This window comes from Gekko japonicus, unplaced genomic scaffold, assembly GCF_001447785.1.
Source record: "Gekko japonicus isolate JY-2015 unplaced genomic scaffold, Gekko_japonicus_V1.1 scaffold1238, whole genome shotgun sequence".
In the NCBI taxonomy this organism is placed as follows: Eukaryota; Metazoa; Chordata; class Lepidosauria; order Squamata; family Gekkonidae; genus Gekko; species Gekko japonicus.
Window position 1 is genome coordinate 360211 of NW_015163639.1, and position 7335 is coordinate 367545.

Sequence of the window (7335 nt, forward strand, 5' to 3'; positions counted from 1 at the left end):
CCCCCCGCTCCCGGCAAAGATACACTTGGCAACCCTACCCCCAAAGCCATCAACCCCTACTCCTCCAAACTTGGGTTTTTAAAAAAAGTTTTTAAAATTGACATACTGATATACTGTTATTGGTATATCGATTACCGATTCACCTCAGGAAGGGGGAAATGGCCTCTGTGGGGACCTGAGGGGAGGCAGGGTTGCTAAACTCCAAGTGGTGGCTGGAGATCTCCTGGGATTACAACTGATCTCCAGGCGAAAGAGATCAGTTCACCTGGGGAAAATGGCCACTTTGAAAGGGAGACTGTATGGCAGTATAACAAAGTGTGAGTCACCATTAAGACCAACGAAGTTTAATTCTTGCATGCACATGAATGCTGATATCCAGAATTAAAGGTGCCAGTGGACTCAAACTTTGTTCTATCACTTCAAACCAACACATCTATCCACCTTAAAGACTAACAAAACTTGTGGTAGGGTGAATCAGGTATCTAAAGAAGTGAGCAGTGACTTATGAAAGCTCATACCCTACCACAAATTTTGTTAGTCTTTTGTTTGTTTGTTTGTTTGGTTGGTTGGTTGGTTCAATTTCTATCCTGTCCTTCCCAGGAACTGGCTCAGGGCAGGTTACAACACTGGTTATAGACCAATAAAATCAGACTTTAAGGTGCTACTGGACTCTTACTCTTTCCTACTGCTACAGACAGACTAACACAGCTATGCATCTTGGTCTACCCACCTAAATCTATCTTCTATGGCATTATGTATCACTTAAGGCCCTCCCCTCCAATGTTCCCTCTAAGCTGTGGAGTCTTGTGAGCAAAAATTCTACTTTGTGAGCTCCTGGCATTAAAGTGGTGAGTGAGCGATTTGGCTCCTGCATAAATTAGTTTGCTCTGGAGCCATCCTTCCTGAGCGGAGACAAAAATGTCTGAGCTGGAGGCTAAAAAACTGTGAGCTAGCTCACACTAACTCAGCTTAGAGGGAATACTGCTCCCCTCCCCGAACCCCGCCCTCCTTAGGCTCCACCCTCAAATCCCCAGCTATTTCCCAAGCCAGAGCTGGGAACCCTGGGGGAGGTGATGTCCCCCCTCTTCCTGTCAGTACCTCAAATTCTAGCGGGGGGAAATGAGAGGTTTTTGCTAGCGTGCGACCCCACTTCCACCAAAACCCGGACATGATGATGTCATGGGGACACTCTAGGCATTAGCCCAAACTCTATGGCTTAACTACAGAGTGTCAAGAGATGTCAAGAGTGTCCCCTGCAATGTCATGACGTTACTTTCAATTTTCACTGGAATCTCACAGGTCAGTATGATATCGGCGTGCTTCTCCCCACCCCCAAAATCTTCCTGGTGCCTGGCAACCCTAGGTGACTGGGGCAAAGAAAATGGCACCGATGTGAATAGACCAAGGAAGATCTGGACTTCCCAGCTTTACTGCAGTCTCTCCTGAAACATCAAAGCAAAGTAGGTTTTGGGAGAGATTGCAGAAAAGATGGGTGAAACCTGGAAGGTATTTAAAAAGCACTATGATGCTGAGGGAAAAGTGGGGGGTGGGGGGGACCCTGCTTCCCGATAGCGTGCGAGCCAGGACAACCAACCAGTTTGTAAGTGCCCTTTGTTTGCTTCCACTATTAGTAGACAGTTTGCTCTTCAGTCATTCATCAGAGGACAGGACTTGCCATAAAGGGTTTAGATTACAGGTGGAATGATACTGGCTGGATATTAGGAAAAAACGTTCACAGTAAGAGTAGTTCAGCAGTGGAATCGGCTTCCTAGGGAGGTGGTGTGCTCTCCCTCAATAGTAGTTTTTGAGCAGTGGCTGGATGAACACTTGTCAGCTGGGCTTTTTTTGTAGAAAAAGCACAGCAGGAACTCATTAGCATAATAGGCCACACTCAACAGCAGAAACTCATTAGCACATTAGGCCACACCCCATGACAGTGCAGCTCATTAGCATATTAGGCCACACCCCAATGCCGTCCCTTGGCTTGCCTGGGTGCCCTGCGGCTGCGAGGAGCCCAGGCAAGCTGGCCCTTGGACAGGCCTCCCCGATCCTTCCAGGCCCCCCTGGCCCGCCACCCTCAGAGGTGCCGGGGTGTACGGATGCAGAGGTTTTGGCTGTAGTGGGCATGGCCAACTCTGAGGCCAGCCGGAACTCCGTTCCTGTGCGTTCCTGCCCAAAATAGCCCTGCTTGTCAGGGATGCTTTAGGCTGACCCTGTATTGAGCAGGAGGTTGGACTAGATAGTCTGTACGGCCCCTTCCAACTCTATGATTATTTTTTTTTGCAATAGGCTGCTGACAGTTTTAAAATAGTGGTTCTACTTGCCCTTTAATAGAGAGCTATCCCATATTTCCCTGCAAACAACCCTTTAGATTTTGCTATTTCCCTCTTAATTGTTCTACAGCCATTTTGACTTCCTAGTTTAATAACGTCCCGTTCCCTTGCAATGGTACTCCTGAATCACTTGCAATGGCTGTGGTGTTCCTGAATCAATGTGGTTCTTCATTTGGGGGTGGGCAGTTAGGGTAGGGAATGGGGGGGGGTGTTAATTACTGCTTTTCTCTTTGCAGCCAAAATGATTACTCATTAAGGTTTTTTTGTATTTTGTAGCATTATAATTGCACAATTACAAATCTGCGATCATGGGGGGGGGGAGAAAAATTCATAGGCATTCACTTTGGCTCATATAGAAAACCAGTAATTAAACACACACATGCACACAGAGAACTAGAGTGGTATGATGACTGGAATTCCCGAATCAGACTTGGGTTCAACTTCCCAAACAATCACGAAGCCCTCTTGGATCACTTTAAGCCAGTCATTCTGTCATACTGTAATCTTCCTCACAGGTCTGTTGTGAAGATAAGTAGAGAAAAGAAGAGATTGGATTTATACCCCGCCCTTCACTCGGAGTCTCAGAGTGGCTTACAATCTCTTTTCCCTTCCCCTCCCCACAACAGACACCCTGTAAGGTAGGTGGGGCTGAGAGAGGCCTTTTGTTTTGAGAACTGCTCTTGAGAGAACAGCTCTGAAATAACTTGTGACTGACCCAAGGTCACACCAGCAGATGCATGTGGAGGAGTGGGGAATCAAACCCAGTTCTAGAGTCTGCGCTCTTAACCATTATACCAAACTGGCTCTCAAAGACTGGCAACCCTAGTTATTTTGTTCTCTAGACCCCTTAGATACAGGGGTGTCGAACTCATTTGTTATGAGGGCCAGATCTGACATAAATGAGACCTTGTTGGGCCGGGCCATGTGTGTCATAAAAGGTAATGCCAGATAGCAGAGATATAAACTTTATAAAGGATACAGACAAACACAAAGATTTTTAAAACTTTAAATAGCACATTTCCAGTGAGTTCAACACCCCTGCCTTAGAAGAAGGGTGGGGTTAAAAAAATGTAATAGACATCAAACAAGAACTGACTGGTATAGGAATGTCCTGGCCACTGTGTGAATTGGAATTGAACTGAGAAGCAAAATTAGCAAAGAGGGAAGGAGGAAAATTCAAAGGGAGAGTAGCCCTAGGTAACCTTGATACCCCTTTGATTATCCATACTGGACACTCTGGCATTGCTTCTACATTTGAAGTTATTGTTTTTTTAAATTGCCATAAATCAAGTCTAAGAAAAAGATGGGAAAACAAGATGGAAAACACTGGAATGCACAGATTGGCAGCCATTTTGTCTGGATAACCCAAGGAACTATGGCAATTCCAGACAGAACAGCTGATGGACATTAACCTCAATGGATTAAAAAAAACCAATAGAAAAAAATTATTTGAGTAAACAGCTTTCAGAACTTGATGATTGTAATCTATTGCCTTAAGGGTGTAGGAATATCCATAGTGCACACCTTTCCCCTGTACTCAACGCACTCATTTGAACGTTCTAGCAGAACCCCTGAGGAATCAGCGAATCTGTGAATTTTGCTGATTTAAGGGAACAGGGCATGACGTGTAAGGCTGCTGGAAACAGGGCATGTGAAACAATGCAAAAGTTTCTCATTGAGAAAACAGCCCTGCCTTCCGCTGGGAGAGGCTGCCTGCTTTTCTAATCAGAACTCTAACAGGAGAGAAATCATTACTGTGGCTACTAAAATTGAGGACATTATAGAAGAGGCCAAAGTTGGGAGGGGGGGAGAAGGAGCTGGAAAGGAACAAGCAAGAAAAGGAGGTGGAAGGGATTCTACCTCCTGTGTTGATAGGGTACATTTTGACCTCCCCTGTATGAGCAGCCTTTCTGGTTCAGACCAAATGTCCATCTGTCCCAGGGTCCTGTTTCACACAGTTGCCTAACAGATTCCCCCTGGGAATGGTCTCCCCCCCACACCAGTCACTATTGCTATTCAGATACACTGCCTCTGAACACTGAAGTTCTATTTAGCAAATATGACTTCAGTTTGGCATATTCCCCCAACAATGGCCATTGGCCCTCCTCCCTGATTCAGGTGTTCTTCATTTATGTGTTTCTATTGAATGAGTTCATATTTTTAATACTGTTTTTAATTGTCCTAATGTTTTAACGTCTGCTGTCTTGGGGACCCTGATTCTGTGGAAAGGTGGCATAAAAGAAGTTTTAAAATAAATAAAACAAGATAAATTGGGTTCCAGTCACACCAGTGAGATAATCCGGGGGCGAAGCGAGGCTTTTTGCTCCGGGGCAAATTGAAGCGCAGTATCGTGATCAGACGTTTCCCTCGAGGCTCCGTGCACATGCCGTCAGCCGCAATCACATGTTGATGGTGAAGCATGGCAAAGAAGGGCAAGGCGGTTCAGCAGCACATGTTTGTGTGCATGCCCAGTTCCGTGTTTGCGCGCATACCACCAGAAGCGACGGGATACCAGTGCTCCCGCGATCCGACACCTGCTTGCGCCCTGCGTTTTCCAGAAACTAGTGCACTTTCCCTGGTATCTTTTAACTCCACTTCTTCTGCTGGGCGATACGGGTTGCTGACGGGTGCGGGACACTTGCCAGATGTTTTCATGTGATCTTGCCCGTGAAATCCGCCCGGCATTCATCCCTATTGCGCGGCTAATTCTGCGTGTGACCAGACCCCTGGTGAATTTTATCAAAGGTGGATGGGATATCTGATGGTGTGGCTTATTTTTGTTGTTGAGTTGTGTGGTTATTTTTATGGTGTCCTCCGCCCTCCGTTGTATTGGTTTTAGAGATCTCTCAAGTTTTATATCTGTAATCCTGGACAGGGCTATTTTTGGGCAGGAACGCACAGGAACGGAGTTCCGGCTGGCTTCAGAGTTGGCCACGCCCACTGCAGCCAAAACCTCTGCGTGCATGGGCTACAGAGGGAAGGCCTGGAGAGTGACACCCCGGGCAACTTTGAGACGGGGGCCCTGGAAGGATCGGGGAGGCATTTAAATGCCTCTCCGTGCCTTTCCCAGCCTGTCCAAGGGCCAGCTTGCCTGGGCTCCCCGCAGCTCTGGGGCGCCCTGGGCAAACCAAGGGAGGGCATGGGGTGTGGCCTAATATGCTAATGAGCTGTGCTATCAGGGTGTGGCCTAATAGGCTAATGAGTTTCTGCTGTTGGGTGTGGCCTATTATGCTAATGAGCTCCTGCTGAGCTTTTTCTACAAAAAAAAAGCCCTGGTAATACATAGTCATTGGCGGACCTCTCCTCTACAAATTTGTCTTTCCTGTGGCAGGGAGTTCTTCAAGTTAATTATGCATTGTGTGAAGAACAGGGTTGCCAGCTCCAGGCTGGGAAATACGTGGAGATTTTGGGGGTAGAGCCTGAGGAGGGTGGGGTTTGGGGAAGGGAGGGACTTCAGTGGGGTATAATGCCCGTAGAGTTCACCATCCAAAGTGGCCATTTTCTCCAGGTGAGCTAAACTCTGTTGACTGGAAATCAGTTGTAATCCTAGGAGATCTCCAGCCCCCACCTGGAGGCTGGCAACCCTAGGCACTTCTTGAATCTACTACTCATCAATCAAGGAACCCCTGCACGATATCCCATGGGGGTCACCAGCCTTTCCTTAATCAGAGCCACTGCTGAGTAAAGAAAAATATGGCTATGGCTCAGAGGCAGAACCTCTGCTTGGCATGCAGAAGGTCCCAGGTTCAATCACCGGCATCTCCAGCTAAAAGAACTGGGCATTAGGTGATGTGAAAGACCTCTGCCTGAGACCCTGGAGAGCCGCTGCCAGTCTTAGTAGACAATGATGACATTGATGGACCAAGGGTCTGATTTAGTATAAGGCAGCTTTATGTGTGGAGATGGGAGTAAGCAGTGAAGTGGCTAAATTTGCGGATGATACAAAGTTGTTCAGGGTGGTGAAAACCAGTGAGGATTGTGAGGCACTCCAAGGGGATCTGTCAAGGATGGGCGAGTGGGCGTCAACATGGCAAATGGGGTTCAATGTGGCCAAGTGCAAGGTGATGCACATTGGAGCCAAAAATCCTAAATATAAATACACATTGATGGGGTCTGAACTGGCAGAGACTGAGCAAGAGAGAGATCTTGGAGTTGTAGTAGATAACTCACTGAAAATGTCGAGACAGTGTGTGACTGCAATAAAAAAAGCCAATGTTATGCTGGGGATTATTAGGAAGGGTATTGAAAACAGATCAGCCAATATAATAATGCCCCTATATAAATCAATGGTGAGACCTCATTTGGAATACTGTGTGCAGTTCTGGGCACCACACCTTAAAAAGGATATTATAGCTTTGGAAAAAGTGCAGAAAAGGGCAACTCGAATGATAAAAGGGTTGGAACACTTTCCCTATGAGGAAAGGTTAAAGCGCTTAGGGCTCTTTAGCTTGGAGAAAAGACGACTGAGGGGTGACATGATCGAGGTTTATAAGATTATGCATGGGAAAGAGCAGGTAAAGAAAGAGGTACTTTTCTCCCTTTCTCACAATACAAGAACTCGTGGGCACTCCATGAAACTGCAGAGCGGTCGGGTTAGAACGGATAAAAGGAAGTACTTCTTCACCCAAAGAGTGATTAACACATGGAATTCACTGCCACAGGAAGTGGTGGGTGCTACAAGCATGGACGGCTTCAAAAGGGAATTAGATAAGCATATGGAGCAGAGGTCCATCAGTGGCTATTAGCCACAAGGTATAGCTAGGGGCTCTGGGGCAAGTGATGCTCTGTCTTCTTGGTGCTTGGGGGGGGGGTCAACAGTGGGAGGGCTTCTAATGTCCTGGCCCCACTGCTGGACCTCCTGATGGCACTGGTATTTCTGGCCACTGTGTGACACAGAGTGTTGGACTGGATGGGCCTTTGGCCTGATCCAACATTGGCGTCTCTTATGTTCTTATGTTCTTAAATGTAGGAGCAGGACCAGGGTACTTTAATCCATCAGGGA